Source organism: Electrophorus electricus, chromosome 9 (assembly GCF_041902795.1).
Source record: "Electrophorus electricus isolate QZ-2024a chromosome 9, ASM4190279v1, whole genome shotgun sequence".
Lineage (NCBI taxonomy): Eukaryota > Metazoa > Chordata > Actinopteri > Gymnotiformes > Gymnotidae > Electrophorus > Electrophorus electricus.
Window position 1 is genome coordinate 6,480,654 of NC_137505.1, and position 16,847 is coordinate 6,497,500.

The window sequence follows — 16,847 nt, forward strand, 5'->3', positions numbered from 1 at the left end:
TCTCACTCTCTCTCTCTCTCTCTCGCTCTCTCTCTCTCTCTCGCTCTCTCTCTCGCTCTCTCTCTCTCTCTCTCACTCTCTCTCTCTCTCTCTCTCTCTCTCTCTCTCTCTTCCTCTCTCTCTCTCTCTCCCTCTCCCTCTCCCTCTCTTAAACCCTGTCCCTTTTGAGAGCCGTTGCACATGGTCTCCAGGCCAGCTGCTGACAGATTGTCCGGTAAAATCGTATTCTGGTGCTATTTGCACCTTCTGTGTCCCTCACATCCCGTATTTCTCGCCCCGGCGTCTCTCGCCATCCACCTCGCCTTCTCTTGCAGCATTCCTCTCTGCCGAAGGGGACCTCCTGTGCCCGGGTCCGTGGCCACCCCTCCCGCGCCATCCCTGGCCGTGATGCATCTTCGTCCTCCGACGTGGGCCGCGGACGATCGCTCCCGCCGGACACGAGCGAGCGGCCCGTTGGGGACACGTGTCCCTGTAGTCTCGCGCGGCTTCGTCGGATGGCACCGCCCCCTCGCTGGCGGGCACAGCCGGCACGCCAGGCGATGGCATTCGGTACCGCCGTGCGGTCCGTGGGCCGCTTTCATTACCGGAGCAACAGATGGGAAGTGGAAGGTGAGAAGCTTGCACGTTGCACGTCACACATGCACATTTGCTCATCCACTTAGGGCTTAATTTATTGCCAGTCACCCGGTGTCATGTCGAGGAGACAGGACCCCCTGCAAAAGTGGTAACCATGGGCAATTAGCACTTGGCAACAGCCTCCAAGTTTTGCTGGCTACCGAGAAAAGGATCTGGCCCCCAGAGCGCCAGTGAAGCACCATGGCCCACTAGCACTGTGTGCTCGACACGAAGGCTGATATGTCACATTTTTAGATGAAGGGGTCTAATCTGAATTGTGAGCGAGGGAACACTTCGAGGACATGTGCTCTCGGCATTCCAGGAAGTAATTAGTGCCACAGTTCATGACCGGTGATGGACGGCAAGTGAAAATAGGTTACCCGGAGACTGCAGCTCCGCACGGAACCCACCCGCCTCACCTCGGTCCACACCATTTCCACAGGAGGGAAGACCTCGAGAAGCTGAGACGCACGGAGATCGCCTGTCTAGAGACGCCTGGTTTGGTCGTCCGAGTCTGGCCCCTCTGTAGACGGGGACAGGAAGTTGAAGTCAGATGTTATTGACTCTTTTCTTCCTCCTGCACTCCTGCCTGTTTTTTCACGCGCTCAGCGGGAGAGTCACTGCTGTGTGGGGTTCATCGAATTCGCCTCCCCTCTGCTCACTCCCCTCATCCTCCTCCCCCCCTCCCCCGGGGGCATTTGCTGCCCTTATGAACTGCTCTTGCATAACTCCTATTCTTCTCCAGTGGCCCCTTGCGCTGATGGATCTATTTATACCATCTCACTCCACACCAAGGGTTAGGAGGGCTTCACAGGCATGAGATTGGGTTTCAAAAGAGTGCTCCAACACACACACACACACACACACACACACACACACACACACACACACACACACACACAGTATAATATTTATTGAACAATTGGAGCCTGAAAATAAACTTCTTGGAAAGTGAATTGTAGGCCACTGTCAGAGGAAGCCTCAGTAGCGGCACATGAACTCAGACCTGATCTGCCGCGGCAAGCTTTAGGCGAGCTCGGGCCGATACGCTTGGCTCGTTCTGTAGGCTTACGGCATTCGCTACATCGTGTGAGATTTTGTACCCGGAGGCCCTCTGTGCCATCCAGAGTAGCCGATAATGACTGTGCACCGCACCTCCCGCTCTGGACCGGTTCAAAACGTCTGTAGTCCAGATCTGCCCCCCTCACCTCTGCAACTGCAAAACTGGACGCAGTCACACAAATGCACTGCATTTACCAGCAGGATGTTTTAGATCTGAGCACAGTGCCTTTGTTGCATACAAAGGTACCCATTTTTTATGTATTTTGTCTTTTCTGATGGCCTTTAGGTCGGGGTTTCCCACCCCGGGCCCCAGGGGTCCCTGATGAGCCATGTTTTTGCTTTCTGCCTCCTTCCAGCACACCTGAACCATCAGTGCTCCCAAGTGCTCTGCGCAGGTGTAGTGAGGGCTGCCGGTGTAAACGATGCCCAAACAGACAGCAAAATCTCTGGTCTCTGTCCACAACATCGGTACTCTTCTGCACTCCAGTGTGTTATCGTACCATAGCATCAGTCCTTTCGCATGCAAGCTGTGCCCCGGTCTGTCCCACAGGACAGCAAATCCTCACCACTGATCTGCCAAGCAATCCGACCCTTAATGAAAAAGACTGCGTTTCCCTGCCGGTGTTCAGTTGGGACGGCTGACATCAGTGGCCAGAGACTCCGGGGGCCGGAGGGGGGGCATGGAAACTCCCATGGATCCTCGACTGTGATACCCGAGAACGAGGTGGGGTGAGGGCAACCTGCTCCACGTACCAGATGGGTGTTGTGTAGTAGACGTTAACCTGTATGATGGGAAGGTGGGTTGATGTAAGGGTATGAGGATGGTGGTGTTGGACCGATTCTTTGGGCTTTAATGGTGGTCTCCAAGACGTGGATTTCCTGTGATGGCCGAGTGGAACAGGTGGTGTTGAGAGGAAAGACCTTCTTTCTAGAAGACCCACTGTGGTGCAGTGGGCGGGAGGGTGAGGTGATGGGTCATTCGAGAAAACAGTTCACACTATCCCAGTCATGCCGATTTTCCTGCCCGAGTCTTGACTCATCTGTCGGGTAATTGGTGGGTGTGAACAGGAATCGGGCACAGGCATCACTCGCTGAGAGGGAACGTCACCAGGAATATTTAGATCATTTATTATGAAGCTCCTTTGCAGTGAGATGAGAATGCCCCGTGATCTTTGCTTAAATGAATACTCTACAGTGGACCAGATCAGCATGTCCAGATTAGCATAGTGTTCCTGCAGTCTGATCTATTTGGGGCTGAGGAGCACTGCTGGATATGGCCTCATCTAGAAAAAATCTCCAGGAGCACTTCAGTCACGCAGCTACTGGATTCATTTGTCTGTAAAGTCAATTTTTCCAAGTCTTCTCTCAGCAGTATATTCAATGAACTATAATACTAAGCAAGGTTCAAACAGTCAGGATCCAGGACAGGGAGCTCCTCCACAGATCAGCTACACGTGCACCAAGTGCACACACCTACACACGTGCCAATACATGCAGACACAGTTACCTTCATATTTGCATGTTACAAGATGATTTCTTCATTTTTCCCAAATTGCACATAAATGATGCAACTTTTGTGCACTGGAGCGCCAGATAAAGAAGATTGAGAAATATTTTGCTTTCCAAACATATTTTAGATGAGAAGTTTAATACAAGCAAAAACACTTCCTCTCTGGAACTTAGTTACACTGGAATTCAGTCTGTCGTTTTTAGCACACGTGTTGGCACCCAACAGCAGTTGCAGGCCCTGGTCTCACACATGCACCTGCAGGAACCCGTCGGGCCCTGGGACAGACATCCATGGAGCAGATACTGAAGGCATCAAGGCGTCCTTGTGAATGTAGGGGCTCATTAGTGCTGACTGGCTCGTTTCCTATAAAAGGCACAGCTAAGACAGGGGCTGACCACTTATGTGACCGCAGCAATTGCTCTGCTGGAGCTCAAGAGGACAGATTTTATGATATTCTCCTAAGACTGAAAAGCCTCTTTAATTAAAATGTTTTCCTGCCCACAATAACTACACATGCTCTGAGCATTTAAAAAAAATAAAAGCACAGCATGTTGTGTGCAGTTGTTTGTTTCTTTTGTTTGTTTTTTGTATTCTGCAGCAACAAATCCAAACAAACTGGAGTTAGAGGTTGTCAGATGCACTTCTGGCTCTAATGTAGTATGTATGTATGTCTGAAGAGATACAGACCAAATCAGAGCAGTTAGAACGTTCCAACAAAACAGTTACTGAGAAATTCGCTTAGGATACGACACCACCACACACGGTTATCTGCTCTCTGTTTCAGTCTGTTCATTGATTTACAGATTCCACAGTTGTTTTTGGAGGATGTTTCATAGGTCAGAAGTAAAGCACCCCCTGTTGGTGAAGTCTAAGTTATTATGACTAATTTAACTTCACATCAGAGGACAAAGTTCAGTTTTTAATAACAGACCAAGTTTTTGTTTTTAAATCTTGAAACTGATAAATTTTTTGTGTCATAAGAACAAATGTGTTATCCAGTGGGTATTTAATAAAATAATGGTAGCCTTTATAATTTACGTGCTCTACATAAATTCATGGATTTACCATGTCGGGGTGTATACAACCCGCTGTTATAAGGTGTATGACCTTAGTGTTGGTCATCACTGTAGCCAGACTCTGAAGACACTAAATAAAAACCACTGAGAAGTAACGCACATGGCGACGTTGTGTAACCCATCGTTCTTACCTTCTGTAGTCGAGTCGGCTAGACTCAAAATTTAGTGGACAGTCGTGAACCAGCAGAGGGCGGTAAAACATAAAGAATTTAAAGACAAGATCAGGACCTTTTCTACCCTGAAGAGCTTATGTGGGAGTGAAAACCGCAACACAGCCCCTATGGCGAAAGATTACTTCAAGGCACTGCGTGTGAAGTAACACGCCCTGTCTGGCTTGGAAATGTCCCTATTTGCTCTCTTCCTCCACTCGGTCGTAGTCTTCCTCTGCTCTAGCCCGCTGGAGGGAGGCCGTACTCCGAGTAGCAGTCCTGTGGCGTGAGCACAGACGAGCCTGAGAGACTCGGAGCTGACACACCACTCACCTCACACTCCATCCCACCATGCCTCGTATGAGCATGATGACCTTTGACCCTTCACTGACCCTTAGCCCATGACTAACAGGCACACAAATACCCCAAGATGTGCTTGGTTTCTTGTCTTCTTTGTGTGTTTGTTTATATATATATATATATATATATATATATATATATATATATAGTTGTTCTTTGCTGTCCATCATAAAATACAAGTAGAATATCACAATTATTTTTCACTGAAATTACACTATCAAAAATAATGATCACTGAAATGACACTATACAAGAAATAGTGATCAACGTATGCCAGACTGTTCAAAAGCCTCCAGTTGTGAACCATGGAGCAAATATGGACCACGTTCATGCTTGCAAAGAAAACAACAACTTGCAGACCATCAAAACTGCATCTGCCTCTGAAGTCCAGTGACACCTCTAGCACTTCTAGACGTGCACATAAACAAAGGGAAGCGTTTGAAAAATAGTTAGGCAGCGGCGCAGTGACAGCTATTTCCCATGACCTTAATTAATGAGTCTTAATTAGGAGATAATTCCACAAATCATCCCATTAGTCAATGAACTGTGACTCTTGCACCAGTGGCCTGCTGTACACGGCATTCATCACACTGAGAAAACAAAAAATGACCTCAGTGATTCTATTTTCCTCCCATTAAAGGGATGACAACATTCAAACCACTTCCATCATGTCAGTTCATTTTCTATATGAGGATGTGACCATCAGACTTGTAGGAGCACCGTGGATGTGGAACTGGTACACCGACCAAGGGACTTGTGGGAGCCTGTGATAAACTGGTAATGTGGTCATGCACAACACTGCAGTGGAATGTGAGGTCAGACTGTACTGTGAAAGGACACATACATACAGGTAAAGTCTGAATACAAAGAAATGTTTACTTTATGTAAGAAGTTTCTTGTTAATAACCAGTAATTGCTTGTGTTAATTTATTGTTAGCTGTTGCCATACAAGAAAATGATATGTCAAAACTAATATCAAACATGCCAGGTCGATTTTGTGAACTGATGATATAGCACAAATTTGAGACATCGATTTTTGTTATTTCGATCATTTCCAAGGGAGGTTATGTTAATATTCATGAAATATTAATGAAAATCAGTTTCTCAGTGCAGTCGTAAAGGCAGTGGGGTCTCAGTTTCCACATGCTGGCACCACTGATTTATGTCCTTCGTAATTTAATATGACCATGAATTCACGATGTTTGCTTTATGGTGTCAATGATGTACTTGAACAATAGGAATATAACATATGAAACCTTATGACACACATATCAATTTTTGGCTTCTCGCTCTGTGAATATCCAGAACTCCCACATCCAACTAGCTAGCAGAAAGAGATGATTGATTTTTAATGTCTTTTTGCTAGCGTCAACTCGAACCTGAAGAGCGTCTCACGCAGGGAGCAGGAAGAGAGGTGGAGACGCGGCAGAATGAGAGAAAGAATCCCAGAGAAACAGGTGGGTGCATGGACATCTGCGCAGCGTGTACACAGCGTGCAGAACGGGAGGTGACATCCTCCAGGTGACCTTCTCCAACTCGGAACTTTTCCATGCTGATTTAAGTCAATACTCTGCTCGGTCCCTGTCTGCACAGTCAAAATGTATGCAGCTCACAGTACCCATGCGATAAGCAAATACCCCAGACTCCTATGTAGCAAATCTAATTTATACTTTAAATTTAGTGTACTAATTAGTACACTAATGATATACTTTAAATGTAGGCAGGTCAGGTAGTTAAGCAAGGAATCTGTAAACAAAAGAGCAAACAAATACAGATAAAAGAGCCATTAAACTAAAACGATGATAGAGAACAAAAAAAGGGAGGAACCAATAAGCAGAAGGGGGGGGGGTCAGGATCTTTTCTGCAGCTGGACATCACTGGACATTATCTCCTGTTCTGATAGCTGTCCACGTGGCTGACCGTCAGTTAGTATTTGTAGCACTTACAAGGAAAACACCAAAAATATCTTTAAACACGAAGCGAATAAATGTGCAGAGCATTTTTGCATGCTCCCTCCGAACACTATTCATCTGTGGTGTTTGCGTTCGTAGTTCTGTCCAGGGAAAACGCCTATTTTGTGGCAAAATAAAATAACCCAAAATTTGATATTTTTAGTTTCCCTTTGTGACTTCATTGTCTGAAGAAAGATAAAACGTTTGTAACACTTTTTTTTCAACCTAAGACATTACCTCCCTGTAAATTCAAAACATATTTGTTGGTACAATTTTATTTTTCTGGCAATTTTTAAACATTTCTCTCAAATTAAAAATAATGTCCATTGGTATAAGAATGCGTTTTAAAGGAAATCAGCCCTTATTTATTTTAAAACAAGTTCAGTAGCAGCGCTACAAAAGCAAACCGTCCAAAAACAGACCTGACTGCAGCACGTCATGTCGCATATTGTTGCGTCCTTATCAGAATTTGGCACATAAACCTGGTTTTCCAGGTCTGGCAGTTCTGGGTTTCAAAAACAGCACCGCACCTTCCTGCCCTTCGGTGCATCTTAGTTCTGCTAGTACCCTGCGCTTTGTGCAAATCAACTCCACCCCAAAAGCATTCGAGAGTCGGAGATTTACAAACTTTGATATCAGCAAACGTGATAAGCTATTAACACACAAGCAGTGTTAAGACAACTTCTTTTCCGCAGTCGTTCCGGTCGTTTCCTCGCTGACCGACTGGCTGTGCAGCGCCGTGTCACGCACCGGGGGTGCGCCTCGCCTCGCGCTCCCTCGCTGTACCACGGGCGGCGGTGACGTCACGGGGAAGAGTCGCGGCGAGGGGAACGAGCTCGCGCAGGATAGCTGCCTGGGCCCACAGTCACAACCGCGCCGAAAGCTGACGGGAAAACCGGATTTACGTCCCCGTCGCGTTAAACCGACGTCTCGAGACCGGACTAATCTTTGAGCGCGCGCGCTGGGCGACTCGAAACCCGGTCTTCTCACGAGTTACTCCCGAGGTAAGAAGGCGTGCGAGAACTACTCTAGTAAGGGCTCGCTGAAGTTGGCTGGCGTGCCGTAGCCCGGGCTGTGGCAAATACGGTGCTCGGTGTTAATTCCGCTTGTGCACTTGGCCAAGTGAACATGCACTGAAAGTGCATTGCTTCCAACGGCCGAACACTTTTCCACGGCGACTCCTCGCGGCGTGGTATACCGGACGGGGCTCCAGGCTCCGCGCCTTTTGTGTGAACCGATCACAATGGGGCGCATTTCAGACGGCAGGGTTTGCGGCGCTGGCCAGCGGACGTTTTGAGGCGTCTTGGACGTGCGCGTTCTGCATTACCAGCCTGCTCCGTGTGCGAGCGTGAACGGGCGTTTTGCACGCACTGCTGAGTGTCGGTGAGGATGAGCGCAGGTCCAGTAGCCCTTTGTCCGGCTCTCCACTCACCTCCCTGCGGCGCACATCTCGCCCTCCCTGCTGCCCTGACTCCGGCTCCGCGGTTCCGTCTCGACGCGGGTCGTGTTTGGGGTTTCACGGGACGCGCGGAGTGAGACCTTCTCTCGCGGAAATCGGTACGTTCGCCAGTCGCGAAACTTTGGCACGTTGCAAAGAGACTTCGCGTAAATATTGCGAAACCAAATTTCCAAGGAAAATTGCGAAACCTCAGACAATTTCTAAAAAAAAAATTAGTTGCGTATCGTTATTGTAGGCGATACTGTCGGATACTGGTTTATTGTTCCTAAGTGTCAGCTGAAGGTGAAGGAGGATAATAACTGCTGAAATAGATCCGCTGCCACTTGGGCTAATGGAAGACTCCTTTCACCCATTTGTGCCCCGGTAGGGACCTTATAATTCTCTTTTTGTGCGCGTCAAAGCCTGTCAGATGTAGGCTAATGTAATTCTCAGACAGGCTTAATCCATTTTTCTAAATAGTTATAGGCAGGTAAGAGAGCTGCTGCCTCCTGGATTCTTTGCCTTGCTTCTCTCTCATCCCTCCTCACTTTACGGTAATTGAGTTTCACTCCAGCTTTGATTTCACCTGCTCAGGTAAGTGAATCACATAGTAGACCACTTTGAAGACAACAGTTCCATTTTCCTTAGATTTCGTAAAAGCCTTCCTTAAGGGATTGGTAGAACCAGTCATCTTACCCAAGGTGCATGTGAATATGCAAAAATGGAAAGCAGTTCTGGTTCAGTGGTTAAGGCTTGTAATGGAAAGGTTGCCAGTTCAAGCCCCAACACTGCCAGGTTTCTGCTGTTGTAAGCTTTGAGGGGTAGTGGTGCCTCAGTGGTAAGGAATCAGAAGGTTGCTGGTTCAAGTTGCCGCTGTTGGGCCCCTGAGCAAGACCCTTAACCCTCAGATGCTCAAGTTGTATTCGGTCATAATTGTAAGTCGCTATGAATAAACGCGTCAGCTGAATGACGTAAATGTAAAATTCCTCACGTCCTAAATTGTGAGCTGAAGTGATTCTTTCTTGAAGTACACACTTACTTACAATTTGTTTTATTTTATTTTTTTATATTACAAACATTGAAAATTCATCAGTCCGTGATGCACAGTCCCTTCATGTGCCTTGGCGGCGTATGGGTTGAGGCTGCGCTAGACTGCACAAGTCCGTTGGCACTTCCCATCAAAAGACGCAACTGTCGGCTGGGAGCGTCACGCCATGCTGCTGTGCCGTTCCACACGGAAACAAAAACACCACGAAAGCTCATTTCTGTCCATCCCATATTGTGTGCAGATGGGGAGTGACGTGGATCTTGGAGATTGAATGCTTCCTGAGTGTGTGTGGAGTTAATCTGTTGCACACCGCCTGAGTGTGTGTGTGTGGGGTTAATCTGTTGCACACCGCCTGAGTGTGTGTGTGTGGGGTTAATCTGTTGCACACCGCCTGAGTGTGTGTGTGGGGGGTTAATCTGTTGCACACCGCCTGAGTGTGTGTGTGGGGTTAATCTGTTGCACACAGCCTGAGTGTGTGGTCCACTGCTGCTGGGCATGGCCTGCTTCCTCCAGTCTCAGGTGGGCAGGTGTGGGGTTTCCTGTATCCTCCATTATTTAACCCTTCCCTCCACTGACATCTCAGGTGAAGCATCTGTGCTGTCAGGTATGTGGAATATGGCGTGTGAGTGACATTTCTGATTTTGTCAATCCGTGATTTAAAACCCATGTGACAAATCGACATACTTATTTGATTTATTTTAAATTCTTTATTTTGATTTTCATTTTTTAAAATAAATCTCTGAGACCGTTAGAAGGGAGATAGCAGTTCCTTTTCAGATCATGTGTTCAGTCAAAGAAGAAAACACCATTTCATCCTTTGGTTGTAAAGCATTACCAGGATACTCAAGAATTCCAGTTGCCACACTGGAAACTCTTCTCGAAAAGCGTATTTCATGGCATACCTTTTTCCAGTACAGTGGAGACTAAATGAGACATGAATGAGAACGTGGAAACCAATGTGGAAACTGATTAATGTTCTACTTGTAACATCTGGAAGAGTCCTGTGTATGTGTTTAGCACAGTCATATACAGTAGGTAGAAACTCCAAAAAGAACTTCCAAACCTCCCTCTCATTTTGAAATCGCGGGAAAATCACGCGGCGCTTGTGGTTTCGTCCAGACATCAAAAGGAATCTTCCTGTTTAGCACACGGCTAAAGTACACAAACCTGGTCCCCTTGAGCAGGGAGGTTGTCCTAGATGCCCCATGTGTGGTGCTATTGTTGAGACTGTTCTTTGTAATTCTACTGCTGGGGTTGCTGCATTTTGGGTCGGAGCGTTGGAGGTTCTGTTTGCCGCAGCCTCTCAGTACCAGTCGCCCAGTCTGGAACAAAGGGTTGCTCAGTAAGGACTTACGCCCAGGCCAGCCTCTGGAACTGCAAGCGCTTTGTCTGGAGCTATTTCAGCTCCACCCATGACGCGTACGCTTTGTGAGCCTTGGGACAGCCAGTTCCTAACCCGGCTACACCTGAATTAAGTGTCTGTGTGTGTGTGTGTGTGTGTGTGTGTGTGTGTGTGTGTGTGTGTGTGTGTGTGTGTGTGTGTAGCCAGGCCGCATGTCTTGTCTGCTTCTGCTCCAGACCCTAACCCTGGTCTTTACTCTGCTGCCAGTTGCATTCTCATGTAAGATTTTGGTAAGTATGTAAAATAACAGCAGGTCTTGGAACTAAGCAGTTGGCAGAGACCAGAGAGGACCTGCCTAGGTCAAAAAATAAAAAGGTTGAGTTAACATGCTCTATCAGACGTGATTTGTATAAAATTATAGTGTGTGTCCACTGGAAAGAGCACCCAGCCATGTGTTGTGTGCGCATGCGCGTGTGTGTGTGTCTCATAGCTAGCTTCCTCTCTCTGGGCCTGGCTCTTTCAGAACCCCAACCTAAATATACCCCTCAGCGTCTTTACAAAAGCCTGTAATTACTGCGTTTATGGACTTGGCGATGCCGTGAGCTCCAGACAGTCTGTGGTCACGATTCTGTAAATGTATTGATTTTATCACTCGTTGGCAGCCAATCATGTGCGTTTTACATCACTAGATGGATGTCTTGTTGAAAAGCTAAACAACACTACTGCTGGTTACAGCTCCTCTGCTCAGAAAGAGAGAGCCACTGTTAAAAACTGCAGACGTTGGCCTGTTTGACCACGATTGGCTAAATGAACTGGGATCTACCAAGTGTCACTGCCTCAGTTCAGTTTCAGGTGGACCGTGCCTCGGTGTAGGGGGGGGGGGGGGATTTCCTCCCTGTGACCCCCTCCCCCCAATCTACGTTGCATTTAAATCTTACACAAAACGGGCAGAGAGTGGAGAACCTGTGGTCCGGGGACAGGACAGCTGTGTCTTCACTGTGGTCCAGGGACAGGGTTGCACTATGGTCCGCTGGGTCATCCCGTTTTCCATTAGCGAGGAGTGAGAGGAGGGGTTCTGGAGCGCATAGCGGCTTCGACGAGCTGCCATCCTGTCCTGACGCTCCGGAGCTTCGCGGGACACGGGCAGAGGTCGTCCGGCTGTGCACGGAAACGTGTGTGCTGCGGATCACTGCCTGCTTTGTGTGGAAGAAGATTTACCGGCGCTGCCTGTCTTGCTTGTGTGTGTGTGTTTGTGGGAAATGGCTGTGACCCTCTGAGTTCTGTGCATCTGGATGTGGTCAAGTGTTAAAGCCATCAGGGAGAGCGTTCCCAGTGTGTTTTGCAGTTCTTCCAGATCAGCAGAAACTTGTCTTTCTCGTTTCGGTTGTTCGAGACTTCCAAGGCGATGTGTTATGCGGTTCATTCCTACACCGGTACGTATTTTTCCTCATGGACGGTGAGTGCACCGGTGTGCCAAGTTGCAGTTTATATGTCAAATGCTTAATGTTTGCAGACTGGATCAGCCAAACATGGTAATAAGCCACATCCTGCTCGGATTTAACGTTTGAATTTACAGTCACTGACGTGCAGCATCGTATAACGGACGTTCACGTTTTGTAGCGTTTAAATATCGGCTGAGTTTTCCCGCCCTGACCGATGTCCACTGCCTCTCTCGTCCCGTGCTGTTGTGCTTCAGGGAAATCGGACAGAGGTTGTTTTTCGTGTACATGGCAACTTATCCGCTTGCTGGTTACCGCCATGAGCCGATTAAAGGAGTTTTTGAAACGTTGCCGTGGGGATAAGCACTGGAGGGGGACGCAGCAGGGAGGGCTTGGCCCCTCAGGTTGGGCAGGCCATTTGCAACGCCTGCTGAATCAGCTCACCGCCTGACCCCGGCTGACCCCGGCTGGGCGGACTCCTCGTCAGCCGTGCCAGCGTCCTGGGCTCCTGGGTCCTAAAGCCTCCACCGGGCAGTGGGCCTAATCTGCTTTATGAAAGCAGAGCTGCCATGTTCTCGCTTCTGTCTGGTCTCTCTCTCTCTCGCTCGCTCGCTCGCTCCTTCTGTCCTTCTCTCACTCCATTTCTCCCGCCCCCCCCCACAGTCATAAACACCCTCCGAAGGCCTCGTTAGGAGGGCAGTTTAGGGTCGATCACAGCCTCGCACCCTCTCGAAACTGGTTCGAGTTTCCTCCTTGTGGCAGCCAGCGCACGTGGGTCGGGTGGCGTGTGATGGAGGGGAGGGAGTTTTAACACCAGGCCGGGAAGCTCCGGAGGAGGCCGGCTGTAGCGTCCCTGCCCGTTAAACACCACGGATGAGCGAAGTGCGTCCAGACTCGGCATGCCACCGTGACCGCCGACCGTGAACCTGTGCAACTGGGCGTTTGTACATGTGAGCTCAGTCTATCAGTGCAGTCATGTGTAAAGAGATGACTCCCTTGGTTTTATGAGAGAGAGAGAGAGAGAGAGAGAGAGAGAGAGAACCGTCTGTTTGATGGAGGTGGGTGTCTAGGTTCTGTGGCGTGTGTGTGAGAAACTCAAATGGAGAGATTCTAAAAGCTAACGACTCACAGACAGCCTTGGAGGTAAAGGTCATGACCCTGGGGTTTGGCGGGGTCGGCTAGCCTGAGGTCAAGCGGGCTCACGCTCTGTGGCTGGCACAGGCTGGAACAGGAGAATTGCACCTGAGCAAGTGGAACTATCAGTTAACCACATGCGCACTGTGGCGTAACGCACATGACTAACCTTGCATCTCTTCACAACGGCCTTTGAACAAGGGCGAGGTTACGATTACGAGATTACTGTTGCCATGAGACAATCTCTAAGGAGACCTACTTATTATACCATTGTTGCCATTCTTCGTGGAGACGAGATTACTGGAGCTCCCACAGACCTACCTGTGAGCCAGACAAGTCCCTATGACAAACTGTGATTCACGCCTCTTCAGCGTGTGCGGTTGCTAATGGCAGGGTCTCTGTCTTGGACGATAACGACCCAGGCCTTGGGCTCCTGTGTGTGCTGACGTAGCTGTGGTGTCTGAGTTCTGAAGTAATACGGGCTATCGTAAAAGAGTTGCCGGTTAATGAGTGTGTGCTCACTCTTAATGATGCCCTGTTGCAAGTGCTGCGTGTAGCTTTGTGGGTTGGAAATGCTCCTTACAGACTTCTGTTTCGCTCATTGTAGGATCCGCGTCACGTACCCCCCCCCCCCCCCCACACACATGTGGTACGTTCCTCTGGCCTTGGCTCTGTTGGGGATGTGCTGTGTGAATGACCCCCCCGCCTCCTCGTGTGGTACGTTCCTCTGTGCTGTGTGAATGACCCATCTGCTGAGGGTACAGTCCAGCTACCCTTGTTTGTTTGTTTTGTTTTTTCAGGGGTAGATGCCCAGAGGTCACTGACGGGGTCCTGTTGGCCAAGCAGGCGGTCTTCTTTCAACCTTAAAAACACCTCCTGCCACCCTGACTCCCCCCGTCGAGCAGGTGGGCAGACGTGACGAGGCAGCGTGTGCTGGCGTGTGTTCCCGTGTCCTGCTCCGGTCTCCTGGCACTAGAAAAGCAGACCTGCCCGTCTCTTTAATTAAGACGCCAGCAGACCTGCCCGTCTCTTTAATTAAGACGCCAGCAGCTTTCACACACTCTCGCCTTGCACTGGTGTGTGTGTGTGTGTGTTTGTTTTTTTTTATATGTTGTACGTGTTTGTGATTGTGTGAATGCAGATCTATTGATTGTGTTGTGTGAATGCAGGTGTATTGATGGTGTTGTGCGAATGTGGGTGTATTGATGGTGTTGTGTGAATGCGGGTGTATTGATCCTGTTGTGTGTGTTGCTCGTGTTGTGTGAATGCGGGCGTATTGATGGTGTTGTGTGAATGCGGGCGTATTGCTCGTGTTGTGTGAATGCGGGCGTATTGCTCGTGTTGTGTGAATGCGGGCGTATTGCTCGTGTTGTGTGTATGTTGGTGTATAGATCATATTGCCAGAGCTGTAATGCAGGAATGAGTCTCTCTAACCCTCAGGGCATTATGGTTGGGGGCGCGGCGCGGCACTTGGCCGTTAGCCACACGCGTCCTACAGCTCTGGCGTTTGCTGTCTCCCGCATCTAAACCCTCTCTGCTCCCGTCGCACAGATGCGTCCTGGTTCGGGTCTCACCTGAGCTGGCACTGGTGGTGCAGGACGGGTCATGGTGTGGGAGAGCAGAGCTCACAGGCTCAGTGAGCGCCGCTGTTTCATTGTGCCGTACCAGTGTGTGCACAGGAAGTGACCTGTTCCCTGGCCCTGCTATTTCCTGTCCAATAGGGTGTTTGTACATTTGGTCAAGTGTCGCACTGCCTGGTTGGTTCACTCAGCGAATGCCTAGATCACTCCTCTCTTTCTCACTCCTCTTCCTCTACTCATCTGTTGTTTTTCAGAAATACAAAACATCAGTATGTTGCAGGTTTCATGTCACAGTTAAGTTTCTTCCTGTATTATTTGCCTTTTTCTTTTTAACTTAACACAGGGGTTTTTAACTGTTTGTGTATGGGGCATCCGGTTTAAGCAGGTTGTGTCTCACCTGCAGTACCTGTGGGTGTTGTGCCTGCTGTGAAGTGTAACCGGAGTCCAGGTTAACTCCTTGGCCCTCGGCCCACCTGAGTGGAGCGGCGCTGTGGCTGTCTGAGTGCAGGTCTCGCTCTGGTCCCCTCCTGCCCAGTGCAGTCGTGGGCATGGGCCCGCGTCCAGGGCTCCGCATTGCATTGCTGCTTTATTAGGCAATGGGAAATGGGAGTGGGGGCTAGTAACCAGGAGCAAGCACGCCAGCTCTGCAGCTTTCTTAGCAGCTCGGCCCCGGTCTGCTCCGCTGCACTGCCTCCTCACCGCGCCTCCGTTCCGAGCTTCCCCGGACACGTTCACGGAGATGAATTGCAGAGTGCGCGGGCGGACGGGCGTTTGGAGCGGCGTCCTTTCCGGCAGGAGGGGTTCGTCCCAGCACGTCACCAGATCCCTCTGTGGCGGCTCTTGCGGCATCGGCACGACATCATCCCTCGAGCGGGAAAGAGAGGCAGAGAGCTCAGGCCAGAAACCTGTCGGCCGAGGCCTGGTGCCCACAGGAGGCGGAGTCACAGTGAGGCTGGAATGCTGCCAGGTTTCCGGTGCAGGGCTGAGGAAGGCGGCGCGGCGAGGCGGGGCGGGTCAGGGAGGGCGGGGCTGTGGTTTCTGCTGCCTCAGCCTTTACGCAGATGGGGCGCCACACCGATCTCCCTGGCAGCCCAGAACCCGATCTGCTTATGTAGCTTGCTCCGCACCGCCTGATCCGCGGAGCCCGCCGACGCACAGACCTGCAGGGCTGGCGTAAGCTGCACCACCTGCAGTGGAACAACGCCCCCCACACACACACACACACACACACACTCCACCCCACCCCCCATTCCGCCTAATGTGGAGTCTGGTACCGCATGCTGATGTGGGAGTCTCGTGGGGAACATTGCAGGTCTCTGTTACAGAGACGCTTGTCCGTTGAGGACCGCGAGTGTGTCTGATGGGGGGTCCAAACACACACACAGACTGTCAAATGTCTTGTCAAAACCGGCGGGTTGTGGCGGGGAAGACGGACCTCCCAGTCCGCCGTAGACCTCGTCTGTGTTCCCAGTGTGGTCTCTGAGGACATCATGTCGAAAATGAGATCTACACTGATTCTCTCGAACAGAACCATTCTGTGCCTTTCTGGACCGAGGGTCTCCTCCCTGGTGGGTGACTCCCCTGAAAAGATGTCGTGTGTAGACCAAAGCCCAGTGATCTGAAACATACAGCACAGCTCGGCACTTAAAATGGTTTTCCACGGAAAAGCCTACCATGTTGGGTGAAACCCTAGTATTCAGCGACGGTGTAATTTGGTGCTAAACGAGTCCAGGAAGACCGGTTGCTGGATTTGGTTTTAATCTTTCATTGGTTTTCCCTTTGAAACTGAATTTTTTATTTTTTTTCCTGTGCTTCAGGAGTTACTCTCTCGCTCTCTCTCTCTCTCTCTCTCGCTCCCTCTCCCTCTCCCTCTTGCGCTCTCTCTCACGCGCTCTCTCCCTCTCTCTCTCGCGCGCGCTCTCTCCCTCTCTCCCTCTCGCTCTCTCACCCCCCCCCCTTTTCTCCCCTGTGGTGTGTTTTCATCTCGTCAAAAACCTCATAAAGCAGAATGCTTTCCCTCTATGATGTCTTGAGGTTTCATCAGATGCCATGACGGGACAGAGTGTGTAAAAGTGTGTGTGTGTGTGTGTGTGGAGCTGAATGTCGATGGCCAGCTCGTCCTGCACTAACCAGGAGTGACTGG

At 49.7% G+C, this 16,847-nt stretch overlaps 1 protein-coding gene and 1 long non-coding RNA gene across 10 annotated transcripts in view; one reads left to right on the forward strand and one right to left on the reverse strand.

The window, feature by feature from the left end:
* The first annotated feature begins 273 nt into the window (after positions 1-273).
* nck2a (NCK adaptor protein 2a) overlaps positions 274-16,847 on the forward strand; it is a 32,258-nt gene continuing 15,684 nt past the window's right edge. For 2 of the 9 annotated variants that reach the window (XM_035522965.2, XM_035522973.2), the window contains exon 1: positions 7,243-7,727. The gene's annotated coding sequence lies outside the window, so the exon portion shown is untranslated. Of the gene's footprint in view, positions 610-6,137; positions 6,229-7,242; positions 7,728-7,749; positions 8,281-8,315; positions 8,546-8,568; positions 8,756-13,924; positions 14,030-16,847 lie in introns of those variants that run through there. The other 7 variants (XM_035522970.2, XM_035522966.2, XM_035522967.2 and 4 more) reach the window with 7 other exon arrangements.
* LOC118240795 (uncharacterized) lies at positions 5,623-8,291 on the reverse strand. Its single transcript, XR_004775630.2, has 2 exons — positions 8,156-8,291; positions 5,623-6,356 (listed from the first exon to the last, which is right to left on the reverse strand). It is a non-coding gene; the product is annotated as an uncharacterized LOC118240795 (long non-coding RNA).